The 17,281-nt window shown below is 43.9% G+C and overlaps 1 protein-coding gene across 3 annotated transcripts in view; it reads left to right on the forward strand.

The window, feature by feature from the left end:
- The first annotated feature begins 554 nt into the window (after window positions 1-554).
- Window positions 555-17,281, forward strand: part of GALNT1 (polypeptide N-acetylgalactosaminyltransferase 1) — a 98,154-nt gene continuing 81,427 nt past the window's right edge. For 2 of the 3 annotated variants that reach the window (XM_087819042.1, XM_087819041.1), the window contains exon 1: window positions 1,196-1,310. The gene's annotated coding sequence lies outside the window, so the exon portion shown is untranslated. Of the gene's footprint in view, window positions 628-1,195; window positions 1,311-17,281 lie in introns of those variants that run through there. The other variant, XM_087819043.1, reaches the window with a different exon arrangement.

The following is a 17,281-nucleotide window of genomic DNA, read 5'->3' on the forward strand; positions in this document are numbered from 1 at the left end:
GGCTTTGTTTCTTTTGGGGAACATACACAGCATTTACTTAAAAATAAAAATGAGATAATTTAACATATAAACACAAGTGTGTTATCATTCCGGCACTTGGCTGGCAAGCAGGCACATAAACCTCCGAATGATTTAAGTAGACAATTAGTTTATTAGAAGAACAGTTGGTGGTGGCTAGTGAGAGCGACGGAGGGCCAGGGGTGGGTCTTCTCATCAGGGTGAGATACCGGTAGGTATTGGAATCAGCGCCAAGGAGGAGTGTTTCCCAAGTGGGCACAGCGTCTGAGCCCTCTCGGAGCAGGAGACACTTCCCCAACCTGCCCCCTCTGCAGGAGGCCGGGCGTTTTGTCCCCCGAGGACTGGCTTCGCCTTCCCCTCTCACCGCCCACCCGGGGTCCCGGACCTCCGGCCTCGCCCCCGCCCGGAGCGGGGCGCAGCAGGCCCGGGGAGGCGCCGCCAACAGCCCTCCGGCCCCGAGCCCGCCTCGGCCGCTGGGGCGCCCCCGCCCGGGGCAGGAGCAGCCGGCGCGAAGGCCCGGCCGGGGTCGATCCCAGGACCTCCTCCGCGCGGTGAGGGCGCCTCCATTTCCTTCCAGCCCGTGATCTGCTCGACGTGCGCCGGCCCGAGGTCGGTTTTTCTTGCCGCTGCAGCCTCTCCGTCCTCACACGGGTTCGGGCTGAGACCACCCGCCCCGCGGCACGGCCGAGCTCGGCGCGCACGGAGCCGCTGGCCCCGGGGCCCTGGCTCCGCGCCTCCCCGCCAGCCAGGGAGGCAGGGGCAGAGCCGCGGCGACGCCGGAACCTCCCGGGCCCCGAGGGAAGCGCCGCGGCCCCGAGGTGGGCTCGCCGCAGGGGCGGGGGCGGCGCATCCGGGTGAGCGCGCGGCGCCCCCGCCTCCCCCGCGCAGCCGCACGGGCCGCCGCCTCCGCGCCGAGCACGCCGCGCGCCGCGAGGACCACGCCCGAGCGGTCTGCGCGGGCGGCCCTGCGGCCCCGGCCCGCCGCGTGAGGCGGCCCCGAGCGAGCGGCAGCGGCAGCGGCGCGGCGACGGCGGCATGCGGCGCGGCCGGGAGTAGCGCGCCCAGCCCGCGAGGCCGGGCGCGGAGGCGGGGGGAGAGCGGGAGCTGGGCGGCGGAGGCGGGGCCCGCGCCGGGCCCGCCCGCCCGCCGGGGGAGCCGCCGGCAGTGGCCGAGGAGGCGGCGCGGCGGACGGCGGCCCGAGAATAGCGCCCGCGCTGCGGCCCGCGGGACCGCGCCGCGATCGCCCGGGCTGGCTCCGAGGAGCGCCCGCCGCCGCCGCCGCGCGGACCGAGGTGAGTGCCCCCCGCGCCCGGGCCGTCCCAGAGCCGCGGTCGTTTGCGCGGGGCTGGAGGCGGTGGAGGAGGCCCGTCCGCGTCCCCTGTCCCTTTGTGGCCGGCGCGGCCGTGGCCGGGGCGCGGGCGCGCTCGGCACCGGGTCCGGGTCTGGCTCCGGCTCCGGGTCCGGGTCCGGGTCGGGGACTCCGGGGCCGCTGGACACGCGGCGCCTCTGGTTGGCAACTGCGGCAAGCAGCGAGTTTCCGTCCTAGTTTGACATTGAGTTTGAACCGTTTTTCTTTAGAAGACGGAAGTTTGTTTTATGGACCAAAAATTCAGCTAAATATGGCTCCTGGGTTCGGCCCGGCCGTGTGGTACTTGGACCCCGGGTGCCGGGCTGACCCTCGCCGGGTCGGCGCGCCGGGGGAGGGGAGGACACGCGGGCGGCCCGGGCGGGGGCTTCCCGGCCGTCGGCGCGCGAAGGGGACCCGGCCCCGAAGGAGCCAGTGTCCGCGGGTGGGACGTAGTCGCGGGCGCCGGGCGAGGTGGCAGCCCTTCCTGGAAGAATGAATGAATGAAGTGTCATTTGCTCACCCATAATCAATACAATGCCCGCTTAAAGATTTGCCAGGAATTGTGATGATTTGCATTGTCATTGCCGCCCTTACCTGGTGAGCCTTGCTAAGTGAGGGTTCCCCCTCCTCCAAACTTATGACCTTGGCCCGATTCTCAAAGCCACTGAGCGAACCAAACCTTCAGCCAAACGCGCCTCGCATTTCCTGGCAAGTGTGGGCAATAGGCAGAGTGGCCTTTGTGATCGTGAACAGTTTCTGGAGGGCAGTGAATGGTACCTTAATTATATCTTATGCTAAATTGATCTTCCTGTCAACCCTGAGAGGTGGGTGTGTGTGGGGGGAGTCTCTTGTTCTCATTTGGCAGATGAAGAAGTTGGGATCCTAAGAAGTTGTAACTTTACACGGGTCACAAGCTAAGTAGCAGAGTTGGGATTCTAACGAGGCCTTACCTATCCAGCACCCTTTACATCACATCTGTGTCTAGACCTGGATTGTCTATTGTGGTAGGCGCTAACCACATGTGGCTATTTAAATTAATTACGATTAAATTGAAATAAATTCAGCTCCTCACTTGCACTAGCCACATTTCAGTTGTTCAGTAGCCAAATTTGATCACTGCCTACTGTTGAGAAGCGCTTGTCTAGACCACACATCCCTTTATTTCAATAAATAAATATTTATTGAGTGTCTTCTGTTTATGAGGCACAGTTTTAAGTTCTGGATATACTATGGTGAAAGAGAGAGGCAAAATGCCCTTGCCTTTATGGAGCTTGCATTTTACATGATAGTTTGAGGGATGTTCCCATGGTACTTCAGAGCCTTGCTAATTCAAAGTGTGGTTTGTGAACTAGCAGCAGTATCCCTGTCATCTGGGAGTTTGGAAGAAATGGAGACTCTCAGGTCTCAGCTGAATTAATATCTGTTAATGTGACTTAACAGATTGCCCGTGATAGATCGTTGATCCATCTCAGCTGATTTGTGTTCACGTTGAAAACCTTATTCAGAACATTGGTGATAACTGAGTTTAATGAATGTTCTGATGGATTGTTTGGTAGGGCTTTTAAGAAGCAGGCTGTAAAACTCTTGGGAGCATTCACCATGTATGCAAATGCTTGTTAAATGCCTGGCTTCTCCAATAGTGTATAAGCTTTATGAGAGCAGAGATTGTGTCTTCCTTTTGCAGCCATGTGTCCCAGAAACTTCAAAGTGCCCATTAAGTAGTGGGGCACTCACTAAATGCTTGTTGAGTACAGTCATGTGCCGGATAAGGAAGTTTTAGTCAACAACGGACCGCGTATAGGATGGTGGCCCCATAAGATTATAATGGAACAGAAAAATTCCTATTGCCTAGTGAAGTCATAATCCTTGTAAGTTGTAGTCCTTGGAAGTTGTAGCACAGTGCATTATTTATGTGTTTGTGGTGATGCTGGTGTAAGGAAACCTTTGCTGCCAGTTGTATGAAAGTATAGCACATACAATTATGTACAGTACATAATACTTGATAATGATAATAAACGGCTGTTAATGGCTTGTGTATTCACTATACTATACTTTTTTCATTTTTTAAATTTTTTATATATTTTTTTTTATTGATTTCAGAGAGGAAGGGAGAGGGAGAGAGAGAGAAACATAAATGACAAGAGTCATTGATCTGCTGCCTCCTGCATGCCCCCTGCTGGGGATCAAGCCCGAAAACTGGGTGTGTGCCCTGACCAGGAATTGAACCGTGACCACCAGGTTTATAGGCTGGTGCTCAACCAGTGAGCCATAATCATTATTTTAGGGTACACTCTTTATACTTATAAAAAGTTTGCTGTAAAACAGCATGCAATGTTAAGCTGGCAACAGTGTCATATATCTCGTGTTCACCACATCTCTTGATTGCGTAATTTTCTCTTGTGCTAGATTTAATCTCGTTTTGTAGAGTAACACGCTATAGAGCAGGAGTGGGAAACGCCCAGCCTGCAGGCCTAAATCATTTGGTCTGGCCCTACCAAGGCAACTACAGGCAGGACTTGAAACTCAATAAACCCAGGAGCTTTTTTCATAGCTAATTTTTAAGTTGATAATTTTGTATGGCCTGTGAATGATGTTATAAATATCCAAGTGGCTCTTGGCAGAAAAAAGGTTTCTGCATCTCTGCTGTAGAGGCTTGTGACCTAGGTGCAATAAGCTATACCACATAACCTAGGTATGTAGTAGGCTATACCATCTAGGTTTGTGTAAGTGTATCCTGTGATGTTCACACACAACACATCTGTCAGAATGTGACTCTGTCCTTAACACGTGACTATGTATGAATGGAAGTCAAAGCTGGTTGTTAATCTCAAGCAATTGCAGGCAAGGTAACTCTCATGGCATTAGATAAGAGCGTGGAACCAGAGCCAAAATGAAGGTGGATCTATATGTAGCTTCTCAGCTTCAAGCCCCAGCTACCCTGGCCTTGAGTTGCACTCTTGGCTCACTTGCATGCCCCATCTCTTTCTCTTTTTAATAATATAAAATAATAAATTTGAATCTTAATCATTTTTTAGTGCCATATATATTTTTAACTAAATTCCAGACTTTATTTGGATTTCACCAGTTTTTCTATTAATGTATACTTTCTGTTCCAGGATCCAATCCAAGCAAGATACTACATTGCATTTAATCATTTTGTCTCCCCATTCTTTGTTCTGTGACAGTTTCTCAGTCTTTCCTTGCTTTTCATGACTTTGGTAACCTTGAGTACTGTCCTGGCCAGATAGGATCATCCAGTTATGGGAAAAAGCTCTCATATTCAGGAAAATAAGGCAGCAAGAATAACTCTATTTCTCTTTTTTTAAAATGTGTTTTTATTGATTTTAGAGAGAGAGGAAGGGATGGGGGAGGGAGAGAAACAAAGATGAGAGAAACATCCATCTGCTGCCTCCCCTATACCCCCTACTGGGGATCGAGCCTGCAACCTGGGCCTGTATCTTGACCTGAATCTAACCAGTGACCTCTCAGTGCATGGGACAATGCTCAACCAACTGAGCCACACTGGCCAGAGCAGGAATAACTTTCTGCTTTTGTTCGTTCATGTAATATGTACATCTATTATGCTTATGTAACAACATGCAACTTTAGTACTTTGCAGGGACAGATTTCTTGGGATACAATTACTTGCTAATTGGTTGTGATTCAGAACAGTGTTACAACATTGCAGTTGTGAACCACTGTTTTAAAATATACAGAGTTTTTATTTTTATGATGGGTTAAGAGCTGAGCTGAGGTGAAGGAGCAAGAAAAAAGGAGAGATTAGCTAAAAGAGGCAGTAGATCAGAGAGGGACCAAGGTGAATGGTGTGACAGATATCAGAGGAAGAGGAGTGGGGTAGCTGCATAGAAGAGATCTAGGAGTAGATACCGTTTTTCATTTATTCGATTAATACTTTATTGAATACTTAGGGTGTGGCACACCCAATACTAAATACACAAGATAATGGGATGGGACAGCACTAAACAAATGAAATGCAGATAAATACATAATAATTATAACTTGTGATGAGTTCTCTAAAGAAAAAGTAAAGAGTGCTGGAGCATTGTGGGTGGGAGGAGCTGCTGCGTTTGGTTGGCTGGGTTGGTGAGGAAGGCTTCTCTGAGTAAGTGACATTGAACTCTTCTCTCTGGCTTTTGGGCACCCTGCACACACATGCTTCTTTATTCATAGGCACTGTGCTTATTTCTAGCTCTGTGTCTCTATATATGATTTTTCCCAAGATGTCCTTTTCTTCACCTCCACTTGTGGAAGTGTGCTACCTCTTATTCAAGGATTTACTCAAATCCCATCTCCTTTATGAAGTTCTTCACTGTTGATTTGTGCCTGTGTTTGTCAGTCTGCTTGAGCATATGGTGTTTGAGAGTAGGGATAATATTTTATGTTTATATCTGTCTGTCCTCACTTAGCCCAGCACAAAGCCAGGATTAATAAATGTTGTTAAGAGGGTCGATCTATTCTGAAGTGTTAACATTTGGGTGATGAACCTTAGAGTAGTAAGAGAAGGTCCAGTTTTTTGTGGGGTTTTTTGTGTGTGTTTTTTTAACTTTTTGTGACATAATTGTAGATCCACATGCAGTTATAATAAACTCAGAAATATCCCATGTACCCTTTACCCAGTTGCTCCCAACATATGGAAAGGGCATGATTTTTCTTCTTTAGCCTCCTTTTATGATGGATTGATTTATTTTTGAATTGAGCCTATCTTGCATCCCTGAAGTAAAACCCACTTGGCCACGGTGTATAGTTCTTTTTATATATTGCTGATTCTATTTAATAATGTTTTGTTGAGGAGTTTTTGCATTTATATTTATGGGGGCATTTAGTACCATAAATTTCCTTCTCAGCCCTGTTTCAGCTCTGTCCCACAAACTTTGATATGCTGTATTTTAATTTTCATTCAGTTCAATGTATATTTTTATTTCACTTGAGACTTCTTGGTACATGTAGATCGATGATTGTTACATTAAAAAACTAGATGTGCCCTAGCAGGTTTTGCTCAGTGGTTAGAGCGTTGGCCCTTGGACTGAAGGGTCCTGGGTTCAATTCCAGCCAAGGGCACGTATCTCTGTTGCAGGTCGATCCCTGGCCCCCATCAGATTGGGACCAGTGCAGGAGGCAACCAGTCAATGTGCCTCTCCCACACTGATGTTTCTCGCTGTCTCTCTCCCTTCCGCTCTCTCCCTAAAGCAATGGAAAAAGTATCCTCAGGTGGGGATTTTAAAAATAAATAAATAAATAGATAAATAAATAAATAATAGACTGGATATAGGAAATGAAGCTAATGTACTAGTTCAGTTGACTGTGTGTACAGGAACATACAGGTGCATATTTAGAGATGGAATCAGATGTTCCTTTCAGTGAGTAAAGGAAAAAGGGAAGTCAGTCACTTGACCTCCAAGAAAGTGCCACCATTAACAGCAATGGAAAAAAACAGGAGAGTTTGTTTAAGGATAGTTAATGAGTGTGTCTTGAGACCTGTCCAGCTGCAGATGCCAGAGAGAGACTGGAGGTGGAACTAACCTGTAGGCATCACCGTTGTGGAAGTTGGTCTTGGGAGTCAGTGATGAGATGATGAAAACGGAGTGGTAAAGAGGGCTGAGAAATAAACCTGAGGCGGTGTTTATGGTTAGGACAGAGGAGGAAACAATCTTTACATCCTCATTGAGCAAATATATAGTGTTGTTGTGTGCCAGCTACTGTGTATACAAAGTGAACAAAAGAGACATGGTGCCTGTCCTTGTTGATTATACATTTAAATGGGGCAGAGAAAAATACAAGTAAGTGGGGGAAATGACATTTCAGCTGAGACCCAGAGGTCAAAAGCATTGATACAAAGAGTGGGGGCAAGAGGATTCTAGGTAAAAAGAATGGTATGTGCAGAGCCCATGTAGCAGGAGAGAACTCATTCTGTTTAAGGAACTGAAAGATCAGTGTGGCTGAAAGGCCATTGGTGGGCAGGAGGGTGGAGTCAGATGAAGGGAGAAAAATCATTATGGGACAGGTGATGCAGGGCCTTATTCTAAGTGCTACTGAAAAGTTTTGAGCACCAGAAAGCTCTGCTTAGAATTTTCATTAGATCACCCGGCTGCTCCGTGGAGAATGGGTGAGAGGGTAGGATGGATGAAAGGGAGGCATGGAGACCAGTCAGGAGTCCTGTGCTAAAGTGGTGGCAGTGGACCTCTGTGAGGCCGAGGGCGGCTCTTGTGTTTCTTTCAGTAAGCTGCTCCGCTGTCCCTGGCCTTCCCCTTAGTGCTGCTTTTTTTCTCTATCAAATCATGGTATCATGTTGACACTGTCAGTTTGTCCGCCTGTGTCCCTTCCAGACTGTGAATTCCTTTCACAGACTGTGAATTACTGGCCTTTTAAGCAGCAGTGCCTACCACCTGAGAAGTGATCAGTAAATGTTGAATAAATCAGTGTGCTTACCTTCAGAGGTGCAGGACTCTAGTCAGGTTTTAGAGTCTTTTTTTTCTGTTGCTTTTTTCCCCCAGGAGAAACTCCAAAACAGGAGTTGGCTGGTAGCAGTGTTACAGGGAAGGAGTATGCTGACTGTTTGGGGGCCCGTATGGGATTCAGAGGTGTTTTCAGGTGTCTCACCTTTGGAAGGTTTGTGTGATTTCCTCAGTAGGAGAAATAGAAGAAAGCAGAGTCTGAACACCCAAGGGAGGAGACCTTATGAAGAATGACGGGCATTGACGTTCAACGCTTCTTCCTCTTTTTTGCTTTCTCTGCATTCTGTAGTTTTGGCAGAGACGTAACAGAAATCATATTACAGTGGGGTAGGAGTGAGTGCATGGTGATAAGTGGTGACAACAAATGTAGACTGTTCCTTGAAGTATTGTGGACAGGAGGAAGGAGGAGGGTGTATCTTGCATTGGGAGCAGTTGAGGAAAATATTTTTTAGAGTAGGAAGTAGCAGAACCAATTATTTGTAAGCAGTAGGGTGTGACCAGTGAGGGCCAGGGAAGTAAGGTGGATGAGAGTCAGTGTGAGTGACGGGACAAAGAGAGGAAATTGTGGTGCCCTGGAGATGGCACATGCCCCGCTGAAAGGGGTGACCATAATCAGCTCCTAGGATTTTGCTGTTTGGGTATGCTTACTTGGTGGTTGCAGAGGATTCTGTTTGCTTTACCAGAGAAGCCAGAAATACTGATTATTCAAGTGAAATATTCTGATTTTTAAATGTTCTATGAATCTTTGCGGGGGGGGGGCAAAACCCTCATTTCTGGGCATAGTTTGGCCTGAAGGTGACCTTGGGAGAAAGAGCTGGTGAGTGAAGAGGAGGAGAGGAGTATTTGTGGAACAAGACTTCCAAGGCTATAGAAAGGGATGCAGTTAAGTGTACGGTGGAGACCATTCTCCATAAAAAGGAGGAAGGACTCTGAGAGAGGAGCACAGTGAAAGCGAGGTGGAGGGAACTGGAGTCTGAGGAGCTGAGACTTTGTGGAGTCAGAGGGCAGGATGGTGTCAGGTCGTCCATGAGAGTGCACATGTGTGAAGTTGGGGTGTGAGGAGGAGTACAGGAGAACTGCAAAGGACATAGGCTCAATGGCTCCATTGGGTCCATCTTCCATTGGGCTAGTTAGTTAGCATAGGTTTACAGTGGACTCAGCCAGCCTTGTTTCAGAACTTTGTGATGTTAATGTCCTAGAAGTTGAAGCAGAAAAAGTGAATTAGTGGGACTTGTCTAGGGTTAGGGATTGAAAGACTGAAAGGTCCCGTAGGTGAGGGATTTTTTTGTGTGATTTCTAAGTTGGTAGCTAAGCACATGAAACCAGAAACAGGCTTGAGGGGAGAACAGATGGGGATGTGGAAGCAGATGGAGAAGAGCAGGTTTGTCAGGGTGAGAGAATCTGAGTACCATATGGTCAGAGATCATGGTTGGATCTGTGTCTGGGTTTGATTTTGACTGAAGTGTCAGTTTAAGGTATCCATAGGCAAGTTGGAGCCAGGCCCTGGGACAGAAGACAGATCACACACAATTCTGGGCTGCTGAAGACAGTAACAGTGTTAGAAGACTGCTTAAGAGTTGCAGCCAACAGGGGATTGAGTGAGGGGAGTTGGAAGTGGGAAGGAAGATGGTGAATCTAGTGCTGACATCAACACACTGGGGAAGGTTGGAAGGTGCCTTAAACATCATTCTCAGAATATAAGGATAAATCTTTTGGGAGTGAGACCTAAATGAAGTAGCAGACTTTAATCCGTAATTCAAATTTAACTCTTACAATATGCTGTTGTAATATTTTGGAAAATATCCTATGAAGAAAAACACTCTCATATTTAACAAATAATAATATGTAAAAAGATTTGGACTGATCCATTTTGCTTAGGGCAGACAGGGTGGAGTCCCCTGGGATTCACTTCAGCCACAACCACAGAAATGCTCTTTTGCAGCCCTGACCTATTCTGCTCTGCTTTACCTGCAACTCCCGGACTTGCGAGACGTGGCAGTGACTAACCCAGTCATGCTGTCACCTGGGAATGTGGAAGTATATGCAGTACCACTTTCTGAGGGATTAGGGGCTTGGAAAAGGTCTTCAGATTTCCCTTAAACTTTCAGCAGTGAAAGAACATTATTTTGTGTAATAACCTGACCATAAATCTACGGCAAGAAGCTGCTGCCATCCACTCACCACCCTCCAAACAAAACTAAACAAAAATGATTAGGAATTTTGGGATGCTCTCTTCTCCTCCTCTCATGTTCACATGCATAAAAATACTATCCAGAGAGTAAGTAGAGTAAGATGACATTTTTTTGCATTATTAAATAGGAATTTTTTTAAATAGAAAAAGTACTGTGTATGTGGTAAAATATTCTGACACTACCAAAAGTAATTCTTCTATCCCAGTATTTATTTACTTAATGGAAGTCATAGGTATTTCCAGGCCAGATGAAAGTAGCTTCAAGTGTGTGTGTGTGAGAATTAGAATATTGTGAAGGGATATGATTACTAAGCTAGAGGGGAAAGAAACCACCAGTTGGATGTGATTTCTTTTTGGCAGTTTTAAAAAGTCAATTTTGCAGTACATTTTGGGAAATGGAATAAGCTAGGAGTGTGTATTTTGAGGAGAGGGGATGCTGTGAAGATGAGGGAAAACAGGAGAGTATTTAGGGAGAACATAGGACACTGGGTGGGTGTTAGATATAGGGAAAGATTAGGGTAGATTATGTCAGAGCAGAGAAAAGCATCTGAGCCCTAAACTGGAAAAACTTCTTTTTTCCGGAGAGCTAAAAACAGTAGCTTGATCCAGATTGGGCATGAAGGTGCAAGTAGGTAGACAAGTCAAAGTAAACCAGGATCTAGTGATGTAGACTGGAGTAGTAAAATAGAATTCCTGGAAAAAAATCATTGAGGACCTTAAACCTGGATAAGCCATCTGGGTAACTTCTATACTGTTCTCTCATCTCTGACTGATCTCTGCCCTTAAATACTATCGAGTTGTAATAGAGTTTCATCATGAATTTGAACCTTTTATATGCTAAAGTATAGTGAACTAGGGAAAAAGATTTCTACCAGAGACTGAGAGTAAGATGGGGAAGGTCTCCCCCTGTGTATCCTTGTATAGACAGCAGAAGTGAACGTGGACTCTTTATATCATAGAACTCTTTGAAAGAGATCTTATAAAAACACTTGCCCTAGAATTTCACCAGGCAGAAAGTTTCTGTGCGAAGTAGGTGTGCTCTCTTCCTCCCATGCAGTCTGCCCCTCACACCACGGTTCTCCAGATCTCTGGAATAAACCTTATCCCAGTTCTCATCACATCTTAGTTGTCTGGTTTCTCCCTGTACTTTCTAAAGTATCTAAGACTTACCTTTCTCATCTTCACAGAGCTCCAGTTCCATTCTTGAGTCCCGGCACAGTATGTTCATGCTAGACTTCAGTGGCTGATCCTAGTTCACTTATTTGGGTTCTTTGGGTATGGGCAGCAGAATCCAACTCTAATTTAAGCAGGAGGTAATTTTTTGGAAAGGAATTGGAAACTTACAGAACTAGCCCCACTGCTTGGGAACCAAGCTTCAAAACAGGTGGAAACTTAAGGCAGCTTTGGGGAGCTGGAAAGCAAGAATTACAAGAATAATCGGGTGAGAATTTCACCACTGGGATGAATGAATTTCTCCCGTTTCTTACATCTTTGCAAGTTACTTGCTCATGAGACTCCTAGAGAGCACATCTGATTGTCTGAGTGTAAGACACGGTAGGTATACCAGGGATTTAGTTTTAGGAACCTCCAGGAATCCTTTTGGCCTCCATAGTGGGAAAGTAGATACATCAATTTACAGTCTCAGGAAGATTATGTAAGGCAGGGGAAAGGTAATTCTCCAAAAGGAAATTAGGAAAGGCGAATAGATAGATGCTGAGCAGCTAAAAAGAAGTGCACCTTTTCCATCATCGAAAATTTTTCCACATCATAGTAATTTACTTGTGTGAGACAAAGAATAGCTAGAATTCATTTAGTGCTCTGCTCAGTACAATTTATAGTGTGTCTGATCTCATCCCTTTACATGCTGCCTGCTTTGTCCCAATATTGTGATGTAGGTAACCATTTGGGTGAACCTCTGCTTGATAGTGGGTATCAAAGCCAGGCACAAACCCAGGTAGCCTGGAACTGCATTGCCCTATGCTGTTTAAAAAATTATTATGAATTAGTTAATACTTTTAAATAAATTCGGGTTTTATTAATTTTAGAGTATTTTGTGCATAATTTAAAATGGTAGTACCATGTTTCTCACCCCACCCCCATCTCTAGTGCACACACAAATTATATAATTTATTCAGAAAGAGTGAGTGAGGTAAAGCAACTTCCCAAGGCTCTTTAGGCTATCAATTAGGAATCACTGCCTGTCCTTGTAGTGATGTGTGGTTCTTTCCCAGTCATGGCCTCTCTTCTTCCCTGCTGTGTTGCAGTTGGTCGTGGACTCTGAGTAATCTGAGGTAATCAGGGTGGTCCCATCCCCCTTGCTAAGGATTGATTTAGAAATAGACATGTTGCCATTTTAGGCTGAGGAAAGTTTGCAAAAGCTTCTGGGAAAGACTTTTTTCCTTGTCCGAGGCCACCCCTCTGTGTAGACATTGTCATATGTGATTGTGAGGCTCAGAGCTGCTGCAGTAATCTTGTTATCAAACCCAGGGAGAAAACCAGCTCAAGAAGGTGGCAGAGCTGAGAGAATTACAGAGGGATGAGCTGGAGCTACCAGGTTAAGCCAACCCTGAATTCCACTCCACTTCTAGACTAACAGTTATGTGAGTCAGTAAATTTCTATATGTTTAAGCCATTTTGAGGTGTGATTTCTGTTTGCTTATTGCCAGCGGTATCTCAACTGATGTCACAGAGCAGAATTGAGATGGGAAGAGAGGTTTCTTCTGCTGGATGTTCAAAGTAAAATTATCAAAATAATGTTAAATAGGCTAGTAGCCTAACTTAGCAAGGTAGAAACTGCATGAATTAGAGTCAAAAGACCTGGGTTGTAGTTTCTATGTTGCCTGTGTCAGCAGACCTAAATTTCCCGATCAGTAATAACAGGGTTGCCCTGGATGAGCTGTCACGTACTTTTCATCCAAAATATCCTCTAATTTTGGAACCCATGAAAACTTACCTCGTTAAACTTAATTAGGGATTAAAGAGATGGTTTTTGAAAACCAGTGAGGCGTCTCAGCTTTTTATTATAATCTAGTAGCCCCCAAACTTCATTTCTACTACTTATCTGTAAGTAGTGCTGGTAAAGTCTTTTTACAGTGTTTTTAAAACTTTTTTCTTTCTGAGAACTTAAAACCAGTAGCACTTAAAAAGTTTGTTTCTTTAAGATTTTTCAGATTGATCTTGGTTCAATTCCACAACTTTTTGTTGTGGAAAATTTCAAATATATATATATAGAAGTAGAGAGAACTGTGTCATGAACTCCCACACATCCACCTTCTCACCTCAATAATTGTCAGCACTTTGACCATCTTTAAACAAGTGGCTGTAAGTACTTACATTTGGCTCTTCTCAACAGACTTTTCCAGCTACTTTGGAGCTAAATCTAGTCTCCTTTGTTTTAAGGCTTCAGTTTATTTAATACTATTCTTTTTAACATCAAAACAAGTTACAACTCTGAAAACAAGTCTTTATATTAGTAGTTATAGTCAAACAGTATGAATATTTAGGTATTCATATTTGTACATGTCAAGGTAGGGTGAGTTATGCTGTCCTAACATACAACCCCCAAATCTCAGTGGCTTAAAACAACACAACTTGTTGGCTTTGTTACTGGTTGACTGTGAACTCTGCTCTGCCTCATACCCTTCTGGGACCCAAACTGAGTGAACAGTTAACTGACTTGAAGGTTGCCAGCACTGTTACAGAGGGAAATAGAGCAGGTCCAATTGTGCAGTCTCTTAAAGCTTCTGTATGGAAATAAAGTATGCTATTTTGTTCGCATGTCATTGGCTAAAGCAAGTCACATGGCTAACCCATTCTTTCAAGGGGATGGAAAAGTGCAAACCTACCCTGTGCCTGCAAAGAGAACCAGAAACATTTGGTGGATAGCGCTAATGACTGTCACACTATTGTGACAAATAGAAAATCTCATCTACCTTTCACCTTTGTGTGTAACAGCTAAGTCTTCAGGACTTGTTAACTCTCATGGAACAAATGCAGGTAATGGTAAAATTAACCTCATTGTTTTTGTAGCTCTTGTTTATTTAAAAGCCACTATTACCAGTGAATTGGAAAAAGTCCTCAAGAGAGGAAATACCAGTTTCTACATTGGATTCCTGTTTTTTTCTGGAAGATGCAGACTTTTCATTTCTCTTAGGTGATGCAGTATACCAGGGAAGGGCAGAAAAATCTAGCTTTTTTTACTTTTCGTTAGAGGATGACCTTCCCCATCTCTGTTTCTCATCCTTTTTAAAGTAGTATTTTGGATTTGAATTCTGACATAGGTAAAATCCAAGGTCAGACCCTTGGAATGCTTCATATGGGGTTCAGAATTTTAGATCATATATATTGGTGTCTTTTGCATTTGGAGGTTGCAGTTTAAACAGATTCTGACCATCCTATGTGAGATATATCAGTCATAGCACTGGCCATGTTTTTATCACCAACTACTCAACCTCTGCAGTCCCTGCCTAAAGGTACATTTGGTTGGTCATATTTTGTACCCTTCAGAACATGCACAGGACCCAAGGTACTGATATGACTTGGCTTGAAAAGATAGGTAAGGCTGGCTAGCTCCTCTCTCTTCCCAAGAATTTATCTTCCAAGACTGAGATAGAGGCACTGAGTCTAACATGATGCTATGAGTAGAAAAGTTATGATCATCCATAGGCCTTGTGAGGAAGTGAAAGAGGAAGAGCAGAGATTTGATTGCTTGGGGTTGAGAAGGAAAGAAACAGGCTTTTGGAGTGCTGAGTTATCTTGTATTCCTTGAAGTACACCCTGCGAATTCCTGCTGGGCCTGGCGTTCTTTAGAGCTTTTGCATTTCTGCTTTCCTCTGTGAGGCCTGGCTCTGGTCATTTCTGTTCTCCTTGGCTTGGGATTCCTGGGTTCCTTGCATGCGTTGTGTAGAATAGGATTAGTTATCAGAACTCTTTACGAAGGCCCAGAGTAAGCGTAGTTGAAGCAAGGAAGAGGTACTTCTCTCGTATCCAGGTCTGGACATAGACAGCTCATGGCTGGTATGATGGCTACATAACTTTCTGGGTTCTTGTAGCTTTCTCATCTGCCATCCCAGGTCCTAGACGTCATCCTCATAGGTTAAAATGGAGCTTGAACCATTATATTAATGTTCCACCCAGCAGGATGGAGAAGGGGCGTGCTCTGGTCCTTTTTTAGACACTCCTAGAAGTTGCACACAGGACTTCTGTTATATGTCAGCTAGAACTTCACTGTAAGGGAGACTGAGAAATGTATTTTATTCTAGTAGTCTGTGTGCCTTGCAAAAAATTTGGGGTTGTGTATCTAAAGAAGAAGGGGGCATGAAAATTGGAGGACACCTTGCAATTTGCTTTATATATATATTGAAAGTAGACCCTGTTGTTTGAGGATGTTTCTGTACCTTGGTATGAAAGGAGTCTAAGTCAAAAATATCCTCCTTTCATTTTATGCCTATTTGTACCCAGGTTTCTGCTTCACTAATTGATTGTTTCAGCCAAACTAAACAACGATTCACTTGTTTGTTCATTTACTAAACAGTTTATTAGTCTCTAGTATGCACTTCTAATACAGTCCTAGAGCCTGTTGCTATCACTGAGCCTCTTCTCTGTTTGCTCTGTCAGAGTATGTGTTAAATGTATGAGTTGAAAGCACTGCTCTACATAATGTTTATTTGCATTAATTATAGCTCTACATTTTGTTTTAATCCTTGACATCATAGATATTACTGAGGCTGTCAGAAAAAAGTTTTCCGATAAGAGAATTATTAAAAAAGAAATGGAAGGTGGGAAAGACAGATATAGTCAGAAAGATTTGAGATAGAGTAGTGACTAGGAAGCAAAGTGAATTATTTTTTTGCTACTGATTATAGTCAGTTTGCCCTTTGCTTAGTATTAATCCTTTTAGATTCTCTACTATGAAGACATGAATTGTAATAATGACACCCCAAATAACACTTAATATTTTTTATATTTAAAAATGAAACCAATCTATAACATTTGAATTATTTTCAATGTAGATTTGATTCTTTTTGATAGAGGTAGGAAACTTCAAGATGCTGACAGCAGAATATTAAACCAAATGTGGGGTCCTTCTAAGTGTGGGTTGTCATTGACTGCACAGGCCACACACAGGTCGATGGAACTTCCCTTCAAAAAAATCTCAGGGTTAATTTAGTACAGGCCCTTCTCTTTATAGATGAGGATGCATAACATTTATATGCAACTAGATGTTGATAAATTATTACAGTATAGCAGGACCAAGACCTCAACATTAAAAAGTGGGTGCTTCTGAAGGTTTTAACTTTTTTGCTACCTTTAAATCTGTAGGCATATTTAGTGAGTATAATTTAAAATTACTATCAGTTATACCTAGTGGTCATAAAATAATGGCATGAGTAGTTTAAATAATCCCAAAGAATTTTATCTTGAATTGTTTCCCAATTTTCCATCTAACAGTGGTTTAAAAAAAAAAAATCTTTGTTATAGCTTCTGTCCTGCTGTAAATTTCTTTATTTTCCTATAAGTTCTCTAAGAGCTCTAATGGGCCTTGAAAGGACCCACAAGAAGGGGAATGAAGAGAAGAAGCAAAGAGCCCTTATAACCTACAGCATAGATAATAAGCCCTTTACAACTGGGAATGGAGCCTGTGTAAGTGTGGCAGGTACCTTATTGCTTGTAGGACACATGGAAGAATAATAGGCGGCATGTATTTGTTATTGAAAACCTGCTGTGTATATATACCCCTGTCACTGTCGTTTTTAAAATTAATTTAATTACTTTTATTAGCTAGTAATAATTTGTTTTTGTTTTTGCAAAATCCCTGTAATTATGACGCTGATAGAAATAAATGGAAGCAGCTGGCTACCTACGCATGATTCATGGTTAAATCACTTTAAAAGTTGAATGTTGACCTTCTAGCTACTTTGGGAGGCATTCTGTAACGTGATTTATTAGCTTACCCAATTTTGTATGGTATCTTAACTCACAGACAATATGATGCAAATTAGACCTACTCTTTTAGTATTGTAGAATACACTGGATAGCCAACTGAAGAGAACTACTGGAAAATTTTATGAGTAAACAAACTACTCAGAGCATGTGAGAATTAGGAACATGATGGGGTTAAAGGAGTTTATAACGTAAACAGCTACTGTGTAGTAGAGCTGCCTCTGACATAACAGAAATCGGCTCAGTTGATGAGAAACAGTAAGAACTAACACTCTTCTAAATTAAATAATTTTGAGGATCATCTTTTAC

The sequence above is a fragment of the Miniopterus natalensis genome, chromosome 7 (genome assembly GCF_054644295.1).
Source record: "Miniopterus natalensis isolate mMinNat1 chromosome 7, mMinNat1.hap1, whole genome shotgun sequence".
NCBI classification, from domain to species: domain Eukaryota; kingdom Metazoa; phylum Chordata; class Mammalia; order Chiroptera; family Miniopteridae; genus Miniopterus; species Miniopterus natalensis.